Raw genomic sequence first — 20,974 nt, 5'->3', positions numbered from 1 at the left:
GTATTTTGAAAGCACTGTGAGCTTGTAAGACAAACATGTAAAACCTAAATATACTCATTTCGAACCCATTCAACAGGGAGTTACTATGAACTGGCAGCTAGGCTACCAAAGGGTATGGGTCGCACTGGCTAGGAAAAATGCACAGGCTGAAAATACAGGGAGGGAAGAATGAAAAATTGCAGGAACGTAAAGCTGAGTTTGCACTAAGTGCTGAGAGAGAAAGAGACAGTGAATGTCACAGAAGTCCAAGAGACTAGGGTGCTCCTCTAAGAATTAGAAGCAGCAGACAAGAGCTCCTCACAGGGAGAACGAGCGCAGGTCCCCTGCTGCCCGAATGCTCAGCCCAGCCAGCGTCCTCATACAGAAGGAGCACACGTTCCCCCACCTAGTATTGCCTCACAGTTATTTTTGGGTACTGCATTACAGCAAATATAAAGTTTTACACAGTCTTTGAACATAGAATATTTACCTTCAGAAGAGGGCTCCAAACAATATAAAGGTTCCCTGAATTTAGAAGTTTAAGACTCCTGAAGAAGAGGAAGGATTTTATACACCCATCTTTTTTCATTTCCATACATCGCCCCATAATCAGTATTTCCCATTAGTTAGCAAAGGCAACTTAAACACCACCTCACATACACATTCCTCACCAGCCCTGCGTTCTGACTCCTCACACACTTCTCAGCAGTCTTCCCAAAAAGTCCCTTCCCCAGAATCAGAAGTCTTTCCCTCAAACCCCAGGAAGCACATAACCCCACTGCTAGGCCTGAACAAGACACAGCCCCACAAGACACAGTAAGGGGGGAATAAAAACATTCTCCATTACCTCAAGCCCCTTTGATCACCACAAGCTCCTCTGCTTTTTGATCACTTCCTGACTGCATCTAAAAAGCTGCTCATGCCCCGACCCAGCTGGGTGCTGATGGCCATAAGCACCCTCCCCACAGCTGTGCTCCCCCCGCCTGCCACCGGCCCCTCACAGCTGCCAGCGGTCAGGGTGCATCACAGCTTGCGCCAAAGAGCGTGAAATCCTTGCATCCTGGCTCCAGCTTCTCAATCTGAAATGTTCTGAACTTCTGTTCCACGTGTAAAATTGAGATCATATTACCACCTTATTAAAGAAGAACAGAGGAAAATCACAGTGGAATATTAATATTCATTGAGCTCTCAGATGGTCTAAGGATAAACCCCATGGAAAAGCCTGTTGCTTAATCATTCTGTTCCCAGGAAGGTGCTTGAAGCACTTGTAGTGAATAAGACACAAGGTCAGGCACAGCAAAAACACAAGTTTAACAGCATATTGAATAAGCATGAGGCATACAGTCACCAGCATAAAAACACACAAAGGTTATTCCTATTCCTACAGCTCCAGCTAGGCCACAAGGAAACCTGTAAAGGCCTGGGCGTCTCTGAGGTGTTAGAGCTACTTAAAGTTACATTGCTTGTGTGCTAGTGGGCACGTTTCCTATGCCCACTGCATCCACCCCTTAGGTGGCCTTAGGAAGTCATCAAAACTTTTTGTGCTTCAGTTATGCATATGTATTAAAAGCTAAGGTTACCTGGGGGGGGGGGAAGGGAGGGGTAGAGGGGGTGGGGTGGGGAAAAGCCCTATACGCTCCGTTGATAAAATTCAAGTTCAGAGAGATTGTATTTCTCATTAATAAGAGAAATAAGCTTGTCATTTCACAGAAGAAAAATACTGGTTATATATGTTTAACCTCAGGCTTTTAAAATAGCCATTTCAGCAAGTGATTGCCTCACAGGTGCTGACCTTGATCCTAACATCTCCAAGCTCTTTATGAGTAATCAACAGGCTGAACTCTAAATGGGAGTTAGGTGACAGATTGTTTTCCCTAGTATAAAAATGCAGCTTTGAAAAGAGAAAAGCTGCTATTGTTCAACCAAGCGCAATACTGACTGTATCTTAAATGGGAAAAAAAAAATATCTCTCATATATTCACAGGTACAGTGAACTTGTTGGAATTGTATGTGGTGCAGACTTTACTCCAAAGTTAACTAATCAAAATCAGCTTCATCCCCACATATCCTCTCATCTACCTAAACTGACTACAGATATATAAATACCCTGTACCACTTTGTCTTCATTAGGATTTCAGGTTTTATGTCCAAATTTATTTTTACAATGGACAATGCATCCCAGGTAGCAGTTTTGGAAAAGAAATGAGGAAGAACTAAAGGGAACCAAATCTTCAGAGTAAACATTGACATCTGAGCTTCAGCTACGACTTCCACCATTCTCACTCTCAAAAAAAATAATGAAATGAGATCTCTAACAACAGATTAGCTTACTGTCATGACCTGTATCCACCCAAGAGGTGGGACCTCCCATCGCACACCTAAATGCCATTCCAAGCACTGATGCAAGGAGAATCTCACTGTTAGCAAGTCACTGAAACTTTTTGCTGCTGTATCTGTGCGTTGTGTGAAGAGCTGTCACACCAGTTCAGAGCCACTGACCCTCCTGTCTCAGGCATGACAGAGTCAGCTTTTAGGACACAGCATTATCCCTTTTTAATGTTTTTATATGCTGTTGTTTAGCTACCCTATGACATTTTGTTACAGGCATTTAATTTCCTAATTAAATTTTCTGAAATTCTATCAGATGGCTGTAAAACAAAAAAAAAAAAAAAACTATGAAAAAGTTGACAGTTCCTGTTAAAGTTTAGAAGAGTGTATTGGGCCTGAACTGGTTTAAGTAGCAGGAGCTGCAGCAGTGCCCTGTGTGGAAGAAAGGCATGAGCTGCCCCAGTCCAGTCACAACAAATTCCAGATGGCTCCAATACTGGTGTAAGCAACTTACTGAGCTCCAAAACCTCCACAATGGGTGATCTGTGCTGGGGCTGGGACACCCCCGAGGGACTGCAGCCGTGGGTGACCCGAGTAGCAGCAGACAGAAACAGTTCTGCTCTGACCCCAGCCCTCTGCGCCACCCCTCGCTGCCCCAAAGGAATTGGGGTGGACAGGGTGTAACAGGGGGCAAAACCCAAGGGAAGCTGAGCCTAGGAAGTGGGAAGGATAGGCATTTGACTTAAACTGATCTTGGGGAAGGTGGGCGACAGGTCTTTTCCTCAGGGTTTGTTTTGTTGTGCGCATTTTCCTCCTTTCTGAATACTCAAACCAGCGATTAAAAGTTCATGTTAGTTGGCAATAAGATACACTAGAAATTCTTCAAGTTGATTCTGTTTTGCCCGTGACAGAATCCAAAACACTGTATGTACCTCACTACCAATCCATACTAACCCGTCTGCACCTTGCTGTGAATCAGTCAGCAGCATCACAGATCACACAGTTATCAACTACATCAATTATACAGACAATATATTTTTGAAAAAGAAACACTGAGGTAGTTCTTTTCCAAAAAAGCTCATGTATTGCATTTTTTAAACCTGATATTTAAATTACTTTTTAAAAGACTATTTTTCTTAGTGATGACTATTTAGAAAGGCATATTTTCCCTAAACAAACCCATCCTTGATCCCTGTTTAATTCACAATTACTGGCATTTCTGAAATCAGTGAACACCTACAATTCAATGGCCTCATTGAGCTATTCCAGGTTTAGAAGCAGGAGCTGATTTCTCATCTGTCACTCATCATCATCATTAAATTCCGTTTGAGCATCTTCATTGATTCCGCATCTGCAATTTTGCATACTAAGTAAATTTTATTATAAAATCACATTCTGCTCTCCAGTGTAACTGTAAGAAGATAACACGTAAGAGGAAAGGAAACCATTTTAGCTGTAGGCTCACTTCAGTAATAAAATTCAAAGTCTCACCGGCTCCCTGGGGGATTACTGTTTAGATCAAGTGTGTTTTAGTAGACTTACACATTTAATCACCCCCAAAGAACCAAACTCTCCCTTAAAATGCACTTCTCCTTGATATCTGGAGCCAGAAATAAGAGACAAAAAGAAAATTTCAGAGACATTCATTTTCAGTCAGGACTTGTGGAATACTAGAATACAGTGTAGAGAGATTTGTATTACTGAAAGAGACAAAGACATTTAGATAGTCATGAAAATGGATCTTTACTGTGCATTACCCCAAGTATTTTGTTTCCCTACCTAGTCAAGAAGAATGCATATGTACACTGTACAAAAAACAATTGGAAATGTATAAAATACAGTGCTTTCTGCATCTGTTCGTTACCTCTCTATTAATTTGTAATTATCTGGTCCTATATTTCTGTAAACATCTTGAAAATATTACCCTTATTATGTCTTGGAAAGAGACAGATGTTAGTAACTGAAAATGGCCAGTGAAGAACTGGGACCTGATGAGCTGGAATAACTTAACTAAGTTGCAGAGTACTTTGTAGGGCATTCAAGAAAAAAGCTTGGATTTTCTAAGGTCCAGTTCCTCGCTTAGGTACAAAACAGTCCACATTGTAGCTTCACTCTGTTGCAATGCTTATCAGTGGCATAGCATCTGTTTGCAGAGACAAAGGCCTAACTTATCAAAGGTTTTCAGGCAAGTACCTTCTAATTAGTTGCCTAACTCTCAATGAAATTAATAGGGTATAAACACCTAAGGAATATAAGGTACTTTACCTACAGCCCACTCCTTAAAGAATCCAAATACAAAGAAAAGTCCTTATAATTATCAGTCAGATAATGAATGCCCTGGTATGAAACATGTGGCCCTGTGAAAGTGTGAGTGGAGTCCTTAAAGTACACTTTCTTCATGTGAGTGAAGAAAATGCACGTATGTAGCAGTAAAGCCTGTCCACAGTTATAAAGACTTTCCTCTTTAATATAGGGTTGAAAGCAACTTGATTTAACACTCCAATAGCAACCAGTTATCTTCAGGCTCTCCTATGCCTGCCAGCAACCCTGTCCTTATCTCCACTCATCAGAGGCACAATACTGGATTAGAAGGATCCTCTGGTCTGACCAAGCACACTTATTCTTGGGTTTTGTGTTTTCTCTCAGTATTTGACACTCCAATCTTCATGGGTATTCCTATCCACTTGAAGGTCTATACATTACTGTGAAAGGACCTAGGGTCCAAAGGAGAGTTTGCTTAATGCAGACTTCAGCAGTGACAGGCATCTAGGCCATGAGATGTCCAGAAGTTGTCTGAATCACTCTAAGATACATTGCCTTGGTTTTCGTTATTATCACAGCTAACACCAAACTGTTTGGTTAACTTAGATTAAGTTCAAGTCATCTTAAAAAAGGTCACAGCATTCAGCCTTACACTGCATTTTTTGCCAATGTTTTCCATGTTTCCCATTCCATTCACCCTTCCAGACACCGAATGATGTTTTTGTCTCTATATTACTCCCATGTTGAAAGCTCTTCATTTGCAAATGGCAAGCTTTCTACAAGGCAGCAGGCTCAAGTTTGGCAAATTGTTATCCTTATGGCTATCCCCCACTTTCTGACACTAAAATCTTACCGTCGTCAGAGAGTTTCTGATTCCCTCCTTTCTTACAGCAGATAGAAGCCTTAGATTCCTCCTAACAACAGGTTTTCATCTTCTTTATGCTCACAATAGATTTCAGCTTTCTTCCCTCCAGCCCGACCAATTCCCCTATTATCTTTCAGTGGTGCTAAGAGCTCCTGCACCTGTCACTCCCAGTCATTGTCATAGTTCGGCATCACTGTATCAGCTATCTACCCTCCAGACAGTTTACAGCACTGACCTGGGGAACCACCTCTCACAACCAAGTGCACTACTAAATAGCCCTCTCTCTTTTCTTTCTAAGCAACCCCTGCACGCCCTTTCCAGCTGTCCTCCACGCTCTTCATAGTCCTGGTACTACACAATTGATTTCTAAAGATGTTACACCCCTCATACAGTTGGTATCAAATATCACACACCATGTTTAACAAATCTTGATAACTTCAAGATATGTTTCTCTGTTCTTCCTCTTCTTGCGAATTTTTACTTGCTGCAAAAATTATGTTGTGCCCTGTAAATCAGTATTGTGGGTTTGATTTTAAAAAGTCATGGTGCCTTTGTGAAAACTACAGGTGGATTTGAAACACCCTGCTACCATTAGCCTGTTAATTTGATGCACTATTCAGACTTAAGCATTTGCCTTACGGTGACAGACAAAGTTTACCTGTGTGCCTTTAATGTACACCCTCTGCAAATGATTAAGGGAGAATATGTAAACAGTCCCAGAAAATCCCTGGAATAACTCATGTGCATAAAGTTACTCATGGATGTAATGATTTGTAGAAAGAAGATCATATTTTATAGATTAGGACCATTTCATAGAATGCCTGGAACTGTTTTGAGCCACGGGATGTTGAACTATATCAATACATTATTGTTTTTTAAAGAGTTGAAAAGAGAAGGAAATTACTATAAATCAAATAAAATGTTTCTGAAGGCCATTATTTTAAACTTATTTGACCACTGAATCAGATAAATCTGACAGGAAGCTGAGCAGAAAGCTTTCTTTTTCAGGTTGTCCTTAATGTTTCACAAATACTTCCAAGTATATTGCTTTAAATAATCAAATGTAGTTTCTCCAAGAGGAACAGTGATTTTTCTTCTTCAAGTTGGTCAATAAAAATTATGAGTTTCATTTAGTGGAAGAGGTGGGGTCTTTGCTATTTCTCTTGTATTCCTCTTTTTATTTTGCTTTCTTGCTCACTGTTATACACATATGAATACATACATGAAGGGGCAAACAGAAGACTGACAGGTTAACTTTGTTCTACCCTGCCACATTCAGTACTCTCAGTACTCTTCCAATACCAGAATTATTTACTGATTTCTGATAGAACTTATAAGTCTTAAAATGATTGCTATTAACGGCTGGCAACATGTACCTGAGGTACATCAGTTAGGACTGAAAGTATTTTCCAGTTTTATTCCCAGTATTATTAATTCAACATGTACAACTTCATAAGGTATCTCTTTCTACTTTTAACTTTTCCCAACCATATTTTACCCCACTGGGTTGCTAATAGAGTTAATTCTTTTAAGCCTTGATCCAAAGCACAAGGAAGTCTTTGGAAAGACTCCCATCAACCAACCAACACATCCCAAAAAGTGTGTATTCAGTAGACACTTAATACTTATTTTAAAGTGCTTTGTGATCCTTTAGTTGACAGGTGACATTTAAACAGAAAATGTTATAAATTTATTTGTTTTCCCTTACTTTGTTATTTATGTTTCATGCTATATATCAAAGAATGAACTTACATAACTAAGGAAAATAAATTTAAAAAAAAAGCAAGTACAAGACTAGAATCTATTGCTTTATCTATATATGTCAGCATTAAATCACAGAGGAAATATAGCAATTATGTTAGCAAGGGATAGAACCTGTTTTTTTACACACTGAACATTTTGATAGCTTGATAGTTTGCTTTGCCTTGTTCATGAACTATTCTAATATTTACTTAAATATTAAGTAAATATTTAGCTAGCTGAGAATAATTTTTTTTATATCATAAGTAGAAAATACTGGGAAAATATTTGGGGAAAAGCATACTGTCTCACATGGTAAGAAGTAATATGAGATGCATAATTCCCAAAACAATCATTCTTCTTGGGACTTTCATAATATGGCATTTGCAATGGTGAAACTGACACACTGATAAATATAGACAGGAGTAATTTATATATGTGAGTTCTTTAAAAACAGTATTTTCATAGTATCATCACACACAACCTAGTGTCGGGAATCTAAGAGGCCCCAAGACCATTGGCAGAGAGTAGGGGTTTCAGGTGAGGCCATCAGGGCAATCAAAGCCTAGGGATGCCCTCAGAGCCCTGGCACTCAGCACTCTCATCAGAGAGGCAAGAATCACACTCTTCAATTTATACCATGCGAAAGGGATGATGGAATTGTTCCAAAAACAGAAAAAGAAATAGCTTTTGACCTGGGATATATTTACCACTTATGCAGAACTGTATTTCTAGCTTTTGTAGGCATAGCTGAGCTACTCTAAAACTAGTTATGAAAAGCTAGTGAGGAGACAAAATCTGATGATGATCGTAAATAATTCATGTAAACTGGCTTCTGCAAGTAGAGCAGGCCTAGCAGCATGCAACTTAGCTTGGGCTAAGAGCCCAAACATTAACTCAGCTTGGATAATTTTACAGCAAGCACTGATTCCTCAGCTTCCTCAGCTAAAGTGGCCATCAGTACCAAAGCAAGCGTGCTCAATTCTAACATAGGGTTATTGGTGCTGAACGGCATTCACAGGAGTACACAATTGTTTGTGATTCTTTCTTAATCCAGGACTAGGAAGTAGTTCTTACCGTTTGTTTTGTTGACTCAGATTATCCCTCAGTCCCTAATGTTTTGGGGCTTCTTAGTCATTTCCAGGCCATCTTCTTTCTCCTTGTCTATCCTAAAAAAATGAAGTCCATGACCCATCATGGATGAGTGCTGAACATGCTCTTAGGACTCATAACTGCAAGGTGTCACAGTTGTTCAGGACACACCTGAGGAGTCTATAGCTCCTCTCCTTTCTTGTCTCTGCCTCTGCAATTGCACCAACCATGCATTCGAGTATTGCTTTAAGTAGAAATAGCTGTACAGCCGTACAGCCATGCCCATCTCTTTGGATTAGGGCAGCATTCATTTCATTAGGGCGGCATTCCTGCCTGATGTATGGCTTTCCAACTGCCCTCAGACTTTTCTCTCTGGCTGTGAGATTTTTGCAGTTAGAAATATCCTTTCATTTTTTGCTGGAGAAACTACTACTTCAGGTTTTGTAAACACCAAAGCCTTACATATTCTCAGTGGTGAATACTTCTTCTAAGAGCAGAAGCTTTTGACATGACAGTCACATTAAAAAAAAAGAAACTATATGAATTCTATTCCACACTGAGGAAAACATCATTAAAATTTCAGATTTTGTGGTCTTTTTCCTTTGGAGAAGACACCTACTAACATTGTATATTTCATTGATGCAGTCCTGTTTATTTGCAGAGATCATGAACCTGACCATAGAAGGAAACAAACAACAAGAGGCAATTTATTTGCTCCCTCTTTGAAAGCAGGAGCATTCTTTTACTTTCCCAGTTGACCTTTTCTGGGCCAGATTACCGTCCTTTCTCTTAGTCTCTCCATGTCTCTTTGCTGCATTTTCTGTTTGCTTCACCCGATGACTAGTACTCACAGCATCACCAAAGGGCATCAAAAATCTCCTTTTATGTGCAGTTTATTATGCAGATAATAAGTACAGATATTCTTGGTATTCTTATATAACCTTTTTGTCTATGTACGCATGAAGATGGCACAAAGCTCTTGGGTTTTCAGTTTTCAAGAGCACTAAACCTATGTCCAACTCAATTTATTGTTCATTAAATCTACCTAGAAGGCAGCTCTTAAAATGTACCAGATCTGGTGGAGGCTCTTGACTGGGTGATAAATCTGTGCCTATTCCAAAAACCTAGATGCTGAAGGAGGAATTGTTTTCACTGTTACTCAATTCTATCTACTAGAATTCCTACTTACTACTTAACAGTTCATAATTTACTTGCCTTAAGTTGCTTTTCCTGTTGTTCAGTGTCTCTGACATTAGATTACTTTTAAAAAATGTTTCAATCTTATAGTAATTGTGCATCTTTTTAACCTTCTCTTAACAGGTACCATTTTTTTACGCCTAGCACCTATTGCTGCATGGTAATTTGCTCTGAAGTATGTCTGCTCTTTGCCCTCCTGCCAAAATTATATTGTGCTGCCAGTTCCCTGGAAATAGAGTGTTAATATAAAGTTTATATGATTTTGGAACATTGGAAAGGCAAATTAGTAGAAAATATGTTAAGCTTGAATTTGGGGGGAGGGTGGGCTTGTTTTTTCATCAATTTGAATCTGTCATTGATTTTCATAAGTCTACAATGTGATTAGGTCATCCATGGACCATTATTCATTGTCAAGACTCCGGATTAGAGCCATGATAAGATTTTCAGAAAAAATATGAAATTTTAACTTTAGTTTCACTTGAGATTAAAATGTTTACTTCTAAATATAGGCAAGCTAAAGTACTTTGAAAATTCCAGACTGAAGTAGACATTAATTTCAGCATAACCTCTACGTGATACAGTAATTGAAAATTCACTTTGCATGTAAATGTTTCTCTTGTATTAAATATCATTTTAAACTATTAAGGAATATGGGTCCTCTAAAAGATGATATACAAATCCAAGTGCTATTATTGTACTATTATTTTATTTAATCTCTAGTTGAGCAAGTGTTTCTGATGCTCAGGCTACATCCTAACTCTTTAAAATCTTGGTTGTCACAAAGTAAGAACAGATCTTTAAATTTTCTGGAAACTCTTTAATTATTTGCAACCCTTAATTGGGTCTTATCACATTTCTCTTATTGTACCTCTTTGTGAAAACTTATAAAAGGGAAAAAAAAAGTCCTGTATTTTAAAAATGTATCTATATGTGCACTCACTACATCAAAATGCATAAATCTCTACCAGAGTCTTTTTAAAGGTGGAAATCAAGGATATCATCTTATAATAGGAGATGATAAAGACGACTCATATTAAAACAACATAGGTGTTTCATGTTACTATGACTCATGAGACCATAAGATGACACTGGAACAAGTTGCCCAGAGAAGCTGTGGATGCCCCGTCCCTGGAAGTGTTCGAGACCAGGCTGGATGGGGCTTTGAGAAACCTGGTCTAGTGGGAGGTGTCCCTGCCCGTGGCAGAGGCGTTGGAACAAAATGATGCTTAAGGTCTGTTCCAATCCAAACCATTCTATGATTTTATGATTCTATTCTGTTCATATCTGTTTGAAATATTTACAACCGCCCGAGGCAGCGACCGTAACTTGCAGATCTTCTTATTGCAGAGATACTACTTTGTTTGAACCCCTGTCTTGTTTTGCTGAGATTGCCTGAGTGTTACAGAGTAGCCACAACATTGAGAAGGAACTGCTGCTGTGGCTCAATGCAAGGATTTGGGGCTCAACACAAGGATCTGGGGACTGTAAGTGTGGCAAGAGCCTCCTCTGAGGTTCTTCTTCCTCAGTTAGGACAGCTGTTGGAAGCCAGTTCGCTCAGTAAATGATTGTTGCTTAACCTCAGGTAAGTGACATTTTCACTTTATCTTAAGACAGGGTGAAAACCCTGTGGACTGTTCTCAAAAGGAAACTGCTGATGAATAGTGAAAGGAGCAGAGGGCAGCATCCCCCTCCATCCTACTGCCATGTTTTGAGCTTGATTTTGCTGCCGACTTGTTTTGTTACAATGCAAATGTCAGTAACACTTTCAATTGAACTTATGAATTAGAAGAGAAAGAGTTCTTTTCTACCTTTTATCGGCCATTGGAACAATTTAATAAAAATACAGTTGTTCTACCCTTGTAACACACTGTTTGGCTGTTTGGTTGTTTTTTTTATTTGGTGTCATTAGTTTTAAGAGCCACTTTATAAAACTGGGGGCAAAGAATAAGCACAACTAACACAAAACAAAACGCATGAGACAGGGTCTTAGAAGAGGGAAAAATATATATGTTTCCAGGACAGCTGAGCTGCCAAGTATCTGCTACAGAGCTTTTGTGACATCTGCAGTTCTGCACATTCCCACCAGAGGGGGAAAGAAGCTACACCATGGCAAGACATTTGCATATAAAATCCAGTGCGGTGTGCTGTGAAGGGGGAGGAAAGTGTTGGTTAGCATAAAAATTCAGACCAGGGGCATAAAATTCCTGCATTTGCATTTTTCCATATATAATTGGGCTTAGCTGAAAGTAAAATATGATAACTTTGGTCAAGTATGCACAGAACTGAGGACCTGGCATATATGTGTAATACAAACGTGAAATAAGCATTTTGAAGCTACAGGCAGAAATGAATTGCTTCTGAGTACTGAGCCTAACTCTACTGAGTTATGCACAAGTACTTTACCCATGTATGCATTTTACCCTGACAGTATGCTCACAGATCTTTAATTTGTCCCTTACAAATTAAAATTCTCTTGTATCACGTATATGAACATCTTAGTCTTAGACTGTAGTCTTTCTTTACCCCAATCAAATCATAACATCCATTGCTTTCATATTTTATTCCTTTCAAATCCATTAGTCCTTCAATAGCCCTCCCTTACTTCCTCCCAGACCCAGTATACCTCAAGGTGTTATTCTTCTAATCCCTTTCCCCAGCATTGTTACTTAGCCTTTAAATTCTCAAAGTCTTTTCTCAGCAAATAGTGGGACCTGTCCCAAAAACTTCTGAAGAATTATTCTGGGAGGTTCCCTTAGCTATTTAATGGGTTTGGTCAGAAGAGGAAAAGTATGTCCCTGATTTCAGGTCTGTAATAACTGCATTGCTTGAATGTTCAAAAAAATGAAGTGCTCTTAAACTTTTAGGTAAATATGTCTCCTATTTTTGTCTTTTATTTGTGCTCAATCACAATTACATTCTTTGTTTTCTCTATGTCCTGATTTAACTCTGAATATGAAACACTGTGTCAACATTTCCACTGTTCCTTTCCCACTCCCTGAATAAGCACAAAAGATTATTCCAAACACAACATGTGATGCAATATTTGTATTTCAGCAATCAGAACCTGATAAGGCTGTCTTTAAAAATCCATGAACCATGTGCTCTCACAGAAGCTCTCCTAAACACACCTGGGTTAATGCATTCAAATCCTGACCTGTGACAAGATTAAAAACATCATATTCACATTCAGTGTGACCTGAAGACTTGAAATCAGATGGCTACAATAGAAAACATGTCATGCTTTTTCACACTTTTTAGGTATCAAGACATCCTCTATCCTCTAAAGTACAAAAAGATGTTTCATTTTTGATAACCAGGTAATACCCACCTGAACATGTAAAGAAATTCTTGTTTCTGTATTTTGTCTCCTGGAAAACCTTAAACACATACATGCACATGACACTGCACAGCCTGAAAAGTCAGACAGTCTTAATGTTTTCAGCAGGCTTCGCTCCAGGGACCCTAAAAGGTAAATTGGCTCCCCATTCCTTTCCAGCACTCCTGCTATTCTTCAAGCAAGTTCAAGACCTCATACTGATAAAAGGCAATTGTCACATATGGTAACACCTATTATCTTCCCAACATCCAGATGAGGGTACTAACTTTTTACATGGTGAAGTAAAACAGAATGAGAAGAAGAGAAAAAAACGTATATTCTCTTCTAAGTTGAAGAAAAATGAAAATATACGGGTCAGAAGCAGTTTATTCTTAAAAATACTGATCAGTTAGCAGGCAAAACACAGCCCTGTCTCCCTCCTAGTGTCCCTAATGAAACCTCATCCAATTTTTTTATGGAGTCTGTTTCTTCAATTTCTAATTAACACTTGTATCTGGGGTTTTAATCACAAGATTCTTCCTTTCTTAGGCAAGTAGCTGGGTTATAGTCCTGTGATACCAGTTCTCATCTGGCTCAGCAGGTCTGATTATGTCTGTGCCCTGCAAACCTGTTCCCTTCAGGACCATGCAATAGTAATCAATGGCTAAATTGTCCCTGCCTTAAGTAAAATATTTTTTTTCCTTAGAACAAAAGCATTTCTGGGGAAAAAAGAGATAAAAGACACTACAATAGACTGTCTAGACTGTGAAGAGTACCATCCTTTGGATACGAGTAGTCCCAAATTCTTTAGACATTCTCTGCAAAATTTCTCTTTGTCAGCATGTTTTTCAGAGAGTAATATCTCACCTCATTTCATAAGGCTTTTGGCTCTTTGGCATTCAACTGAGACATGCTCCCAGACTTGGAAAGCAAACTAGCAGTGGCATTTTCACTGGAGTTTGGAAGGTAGCTGTGGCCATTCTGACTTCCCATAGCCTCTCAAAATGCCAGGTCATTAAACGGTCATAGAAGATCCAATATACAGTACCTTCCATCTCTGATGCAGTTGCACAAAGCCAAGAATGCTCATAAAAATTCCTGCCTCTCAGTATTCTTAATGTTATTACATATAGTTCTGCTTCTGTCATAGAGGAACTACCTATAAGAGGCATGGAGATAACTGCAGCACATGGAATTCTATTTATAGGGTATGAGATACGAAGTCTTACCCAGAGTGGACGATAAAAACACAAATGCACAAAACCACATGTATATGTGTATATTGCATTGCCTCTAGGGAGAGCCTTTGGTGTGCGTCAGGTGGCTCTGTTAGCTTCAATTAATTTGGATCACTCAGAAGAGCAGAGATGATAAGGAACAAATGTAGCTTCTAGTAGTATCCCAAACAAATAAGCAAATGGAAAAGCTTCTGGTTGTTCTGATTTACTTACATCCAAATGGTAAGTTATCCTGTCACTGTCGTTTCTAAGTAACTCATTTTACCATTCATTTCCATGGTATGGGTACAGCAGGATAATCCTAGCATCCCAGAGTATCACACTGGAAATCTCTGTAGGTTTGCATCCCTCTTCGCATTCTCGTATCCTTAAGTGCTAAGATATCCTATGCCAGTCTGCTCACTGAGCACTTGGCATATGAAATCATCCCAGCTTTCTCCCATATAACTTCTTTGTTATCAGGATGGATTTCTTGAGAAAAGGGAAATCAAAGTCATCACTTACAAGGGTATAGAGCAGGTCTGAATGCATAATCTATCACAAGTAAATGGAGAAAGGGAAACCCCAGCAATGTAGCAAAAGTTATATTTTACCTTCCTAAAGGCTGTATACAGTATTAGGAATACCAAGTGTGCAGAATTAATATGATCCCATCATCAGCTTTTGTCTCTGTCCTATAAAAACAATACACTAGTGGCTCTGTTCACCTTCGAGAAGGTCTTAGAATAAACATTATAGTTGGGAGCTATAGCACCTCCCCTCCGCAGGGCTGCAGCTTTCCACCTCCTGGTATCTGTGGCTTCACCACAGAAAGCCATAAAGGGCCTTCCTGATCATGTTGCAGATAATGTGCAGCCTGATAGCAGGAACATCACTGAGCAGCATGTCTTATAAACACCCATGTGGGTGCTCACGTAGCTGAGGGGTCTTGTTAGACTGGTGAGGTCGGGTGTGTATGTGCTAGAAAACTCCTTCTAATGGGGCCCAAAAGGCAAGTCATACAGTTTGTCCAAATTTGTTTCTCCAGATGCGGTGCAGACATGCCAAAGGCGAACTAAAAGCTATGGTGTGGACACACCTTACACATGATACTCTGTAAATTGAATTTGGAAAGAAGTCCCAAAGACAGTATATGTGCAGCTGTATTGCCTAAATTTAGCTGCTTAGCTTCAACCTCCCCTGTCTGAGTATTTTCAATGTTATTACAATGTTAGTTATACTTAGATGTGATTAGAACTTGAGAAAAATAGAGTGGCAGAATTTGACCCACTGGATATACTGAATGGATCTGATGAAGATAATAATAAAACTTAGCCTCTGAGGGTTTCAAAATTCAAACAGTTTTCACTTTCATTGATATTCGGCCTATCTGGTTCCAGTTGGGAAAAAGTGATGAAATAATACTGAAAAGATGTAATTTCTTCCTTCTCAGGACTTCTGACTTCAACCATACATATAGAATTGCACTAAAACTCATTATTCTTCACATAAGCTTTAAAGAAATAGTCTCTTCCATAGTTTTTAATTGCATGAACGTTAAGATTTTGGAATGTGTTTTTGTTTATTACAGTTAAGTAACATTATTTCAACCCTTCAAAAAAAGCACCCAATACTCTACTAAACTGCAGAAAGAAAGGTACTTTTCTCACAGGTTCACAGCTGCTGGCCTTCAAGGCCAAGGATCATAGAATCATGGAATAATAGAATGGATTGTGTTAGAAGGGACCTTAAAGATCATCTAGTTCCAACCCCCCTGCCATGGCCAGGGACACCTCCCACTAGACCAGGTTGCTCAAAGCCCCATCCAGCCTGGTCTTGAACACCACCAGGAATGGGGCATCCACACCTTCTCTGGGAAACCTGTTCCAGTGTCTCACCACCTTCATAGTGAAAAATTTCTTCCTCATGGCTTTCATCTTTTGAGACAGGGCCACACCATGCTGCATCGAGTTCAAAGATGTTCTTAATAAACCAACATGGCTCTCTTGGGATCCAGAGTCCACCAGTCCAGAAGACAACTGATGTTCACTAAAACCAAATAATCTGTAGTCTCTTTAGAGCTTTTCGTCTCAGTCCTCAGAAAAATAAGAAAACCAGTTTAACAGAAATACAATGAAACGCGATGTAACAGTCTGGAGTGTAAGCAGTATCTTTACAATGGATCAGCGCTTCCTGTCTTTCAGCACATAAACTCTACTGTAAATGGGCTCAGCTACCAACCAAGAGCAATTAGTGCAATACAGTATGCAAATATTGGTAATACCTACTTCTTGCTAGAAAGCACGTAGCAAATGTGACATTTTTCTCTAGCTAAAACCCGCAAGCAAAACAAACGTTACTATGCCAGTGTTCATAAAACAGTTCCAAATAGTGTTATCTTAGAATTGTAATAAAACACATTATCCTTCACAATAATCTTTAAAGAAATAGTGGGGTTTTTTTAATGAAAGTTTAATAGCAGAAGGTTAAGGTTTTGAAATGTGTTTTTCTTTGGCGGAATTAAATAGAATGTTTTCATCCTTTAAAATTAAGTGCACAAAAAATATTAATTTTACGACCACCTGTGATCTTGCTACCAGCAATGGAATTGATGAAATAGGATACATAATTTTAATTCATGGGAACCTCTTGTTCTTCAATTTCCCTGTTGCAGTTACATTGTTAAGTGGATGGAACAATTTTTAAAATTCTTTTTCCTGTCTTTCTTATTTTTTTTACATATTGCCATGGCATTTGTTTCATAGATAACCAGGCCTACAGTGTCCTTTTATGACACCAACACTGGAAAAAACCTGCAAAGAAATTTAGTAAAATATGCAGCATAACTAGCTACTGGGGATAATTTCAGACTGTATTTTGGAGTATTTTTACAATTGTTTATCAGGTTTGTATACATATAGAAAGACCAATTAACTTAGACACTACAAGTCAGTAGGAATATCCTATGTAAATATAATGAATTCTGGAAGAAAATGCCTCCGTGAAATAAATTATTCGACCATTTTGGCAGACAGCTTGTCCTTTATCCTATGCTTCAGTGGAAAGCAAAAGAAAAATGTAACTGGGGTAGCCTTGTAACATAACATATGTAAATCTTTTCTGAGCTATTTGGTGGCAATTTAAATGCCCTTAAGCATGCAGACTGATGGTCTTAGTAATTGTTTTCCCAGTCATTTGGGAGTCTTCTAATCATTCCTTGAATTTTGCATCAGTAACACCTGTACTCTGTCATCAGAGCCTTCTGGGACTGTGGGCAGAACTAGCTGCTGCTGTAACTCCAAATTTCACTGCTAAGAACATGTGCACAGGCAGCATTTGCTTTAGAGGAGATGTTATCTACATGTGAACAATGAATATTAACAATTCACTTCCTGCCGTGCAGATTTAGGTAGAGTTGCTTTGTACTGTTAAAGAAATGTCAGTATTTTCTGTACATAGTTTATATATCCATTGACTAAATCTGAATGGCACTTAGGGAATACACATTTGGATGAAAGGAGCTATAGAAATTGACCTGAGTCAGTGAATATGAGTACAAATTAATTCATTTATCATGAGACAGATATCTTAACAGGTGAGTATTTTCCTACATGCCGCTCAGCCTCCTTTCATGTTTTGCCATTGTTAGAAGAGACAAGATAAATCCCAGAAAATTTATCAGTTACCAAACTTTCTTTTCTCTTCATGTGACTGACAAAGAAAATAAAAATGATTGAGAATCAATTGTTCTTGTAAAGCTCTTAAGAACAGCCTGCAGCCTTCCAGCAGTTTTATTCAGCTATATGAGCATCAGCCAACTATGGCCCTTTTGTTATTAATTAGATTTAATTCTTTTTCAATATGTCTTCTTTATACATTCAATATTGTAGAAATCAGCACCGTATACAGTTGCCATTTCCACATAGATTAGTTACACTCAGACAACCAGTATCTTCACCACTGTCAGACCTGGAATCACCTTAGATGGAATGTTTCCCCAGTGGCTCATTGACTTCAGCAAAGCTGTCACCGTCTACAAAAAACAGATCTAACCTTCTGTTAGGGAAAGCTTTATAGGCTTGCGTCTGTGGCATCCATTCAAAATGTTGTAGTACTCACACTTCGGAGAAGTGGCTGTAGCAGATCAGCATAAAGGTTCTTCTAGCCTGGTGTCCTGCCAGGAGAGATGGCCATAAGTGAGTGCCTGCCCAGAGGTCACACAATGGTAACTCTCTGATATACTTTCACAGCTCCAGGAGTTTGTGGCTTAGAGATTTCCTGAACCAAAAATGTTATTCCTGTAGTTAATAACCCCCTCATGGATCTATCTTCCATTCTAATTTGTCTTCTAATTTGTCTAATTGCATTTTGACGCTATGTAAATGTTTAAGCATCCACAGCACCCTGTTACAAGGAATGCTTCAGCTTAATTATGCATTGTGTGAAAACAGAAAGTCTGATCTGCAAAGGGCAAACTCAGCACCTAAGAGACTTCACAGTTAGCCTGGCCTTTGGAAAGGATTTAGGATGAATTTACTGTGATGGGCTCTTTATGATTAGAAATGCCATCTTGTACGTTGTCTGGGACTAGATAGCTGCAAAGAAGTTCCTGAAATGAGAACTATAGGATGTAGATATGCTCCTGCATTGGAATGAGGTGCTTCCTTAACAGACAGCCTGGGTGAAGGGAAGAGCCACCAAGAACAGGGGCTGCCTGGCACTGAATGGAGGGCAAAGCATGAGAAGCAGACCCTGAGCTGACAGTGTTATGTGTGAAAACTGAAGCTGAGCTTGGCTCAGATTGTGGACTGGTATTAGTCATCTGTAAAAGCTACCAGCATGCAAACTGCAATGGGAACAAAGCCTGTATTTGCTGTTATTGATGGAAGTTTGTCACTTTTTTCTTTTTTTTTTTTTTTTAAACTGAAAAGGCTATGTGAGATACTGAGGCTCTGCCTCACAGCACAGCTAGAAATAATGATCTCATATAAATGGATTAATGTAATGTATTTAAAAATGAAAAGGATTAAGCTCTTGCTAAATTATTTAAGTCTGCTTATGAATATACATGCAAGTATAGACAGAGCTTTTCCTTTTATTTTTTAGTTGAAGATTGGATGTCTTTTAAGAAAAAGAAAGAAAACAACCCATATCAAATAAGGATGAAATTGGAATCCTTTTCCCTTATTTAACTGAGCCTTTGCTCTGTAAACAAATGTGACCCCTGTTTTGTGTTGGTAGCATTAAGGATCCTGATTCAGCCCCAGACATTTTTTCACTTGAGTTACAGGGAATGAGATGGGAACCTCTCCTCAGACAAAAATATAATTCCACTGTGATTCAAACACATTGTAAAGATGACTGGATTTCCACACAAAGCTGTGAGCCACCATTAGATCACTAGTATATCTATAAAGGCTAGTCATGCTGAGACAGTGACAGGTGCATATATTAGCACATCCCAAGCTCATAGTTAAGATTTGAATATGAAGAATTTCAGGCTGAGTGATGCATAAATATATTACAAGAAAGACAGGAGAGCAGTGAAAACCAAAATTATAATTGTAAAGGGCTTCTTTTCTAACTCCATGCTTCAACCACTGAAAATCCTCACATACTCACTGTAATGATTGAAATATTTCTAATTTTAGCATCTTCAACATGATACTAGAAATATCTGAGCAGGAACATTTCAGCCATTTCATTTGAATAGGAGTGTGAGGAAAAAAAAAAATGCAGCTTAGCCATTATAAAAAGATTATTTCAATGATTTTCTGAGCTGTTTAAATGATGAAGCACCAGGAACTGTGAAGGTGAAATACAAAGAAATGACCTTCACTGAATATGCATTCATATGTGTTCTAATTCACATCCATAAAATGTAAAACAGACCAAAAATTGTCTTACATGGCACACAAAAAAATCAATATGGTACAACCTGACATCTTCTGACAAAAATGTTCCATTTTAACCAGCATCTTGTATGTTGATTTATGACACTTTCTGTATCATAAATCGCAACATGTTGTAGGCAATATTATTTTGGGACCAGATAAAGATGTCAAAGAACCTCCTACACAGGCATTGTTATATGTTATTTCAGAAATATAACTTACATCTCATACTGAATCTGACACAGAGCAAGAGGTGTTCTGAGATAGTATTTAGTCTCATCTCTAAGAGATGAGAACGGCTGGGTTCTCTTGCTACAACAAATCAACCCTCCCATGCAGTCTTACCTGAAGACAGGTAAGCTACTGAGCTAGACAGATAATAAGATCAGCTTCATTCATTGACCATGCATGAAAAACAAGTGATCCAGAAGCAAGTGGTCCAAATACTCAGTGCTCATTTTGAAAAATAAATTGTGTCCGTTTTTTGATCAGACAGGATATGAAAATTACAGATTTTTTCTTGTAATGACTGAAAATAAAAAGCAACCATCCTTTTTTAACAAGTACAATCTAAACTTCAGCATGTAAAGTATTAGAAACCCTAAGAAGTCTTACAACAAGTTATATAAAGACTTGAATCCTAAGGATTTTTTAATTTTCCTCATTTCATTTCCTGTGTGTTGAGCCTCTTTTATACCCCAGCAGAATATTCAGTACTTCTTAATTTTGTGACTGCACCATGTTTTGTGCATGGTGGGAGAACAAGAGACAAGAGGCATAAATTGAAACAGGGGAAATTCCAACAGGATGTAAGGGGAAAAAGAAACCACTGTGAAGATATAATGCAATCTGCCTCTTGGAGGTCTCCAAGACCCAAATGGACAAAACCTTAAGCAACATGGTTTACATCCAGTATTGGTTGTGCTCTGACCCAGAGACTTGACTACAGACCTCAGGAGGTCCCTTCCATACAAATGAAAGGAGTGTCTGATTCTGTGAACCTATTTCATGGTCATCATTTTGAATACAGAAAAAAAAGGATTTGTTCACTTTCTGTTTTTAAATACTATTAGAAAATGATAGA

This window comes from Rissa tridactyla, chromosome 4 (assembly GCF_028500815.1).
Source record: "Rissa tridactyla isolate bRisTri1 chromosome 4, bRisTri1.patW.cur.20221130, whole genome shotgun sequence".
Lineage (NCBI taxonomy): Eukaryota > Metazoa > Chordata > Aves > Charadriiformes > Laridae > Rissa > Rissa tridactyla.
Note: the sequence above shows the minus strand (reverse complement) of the source record.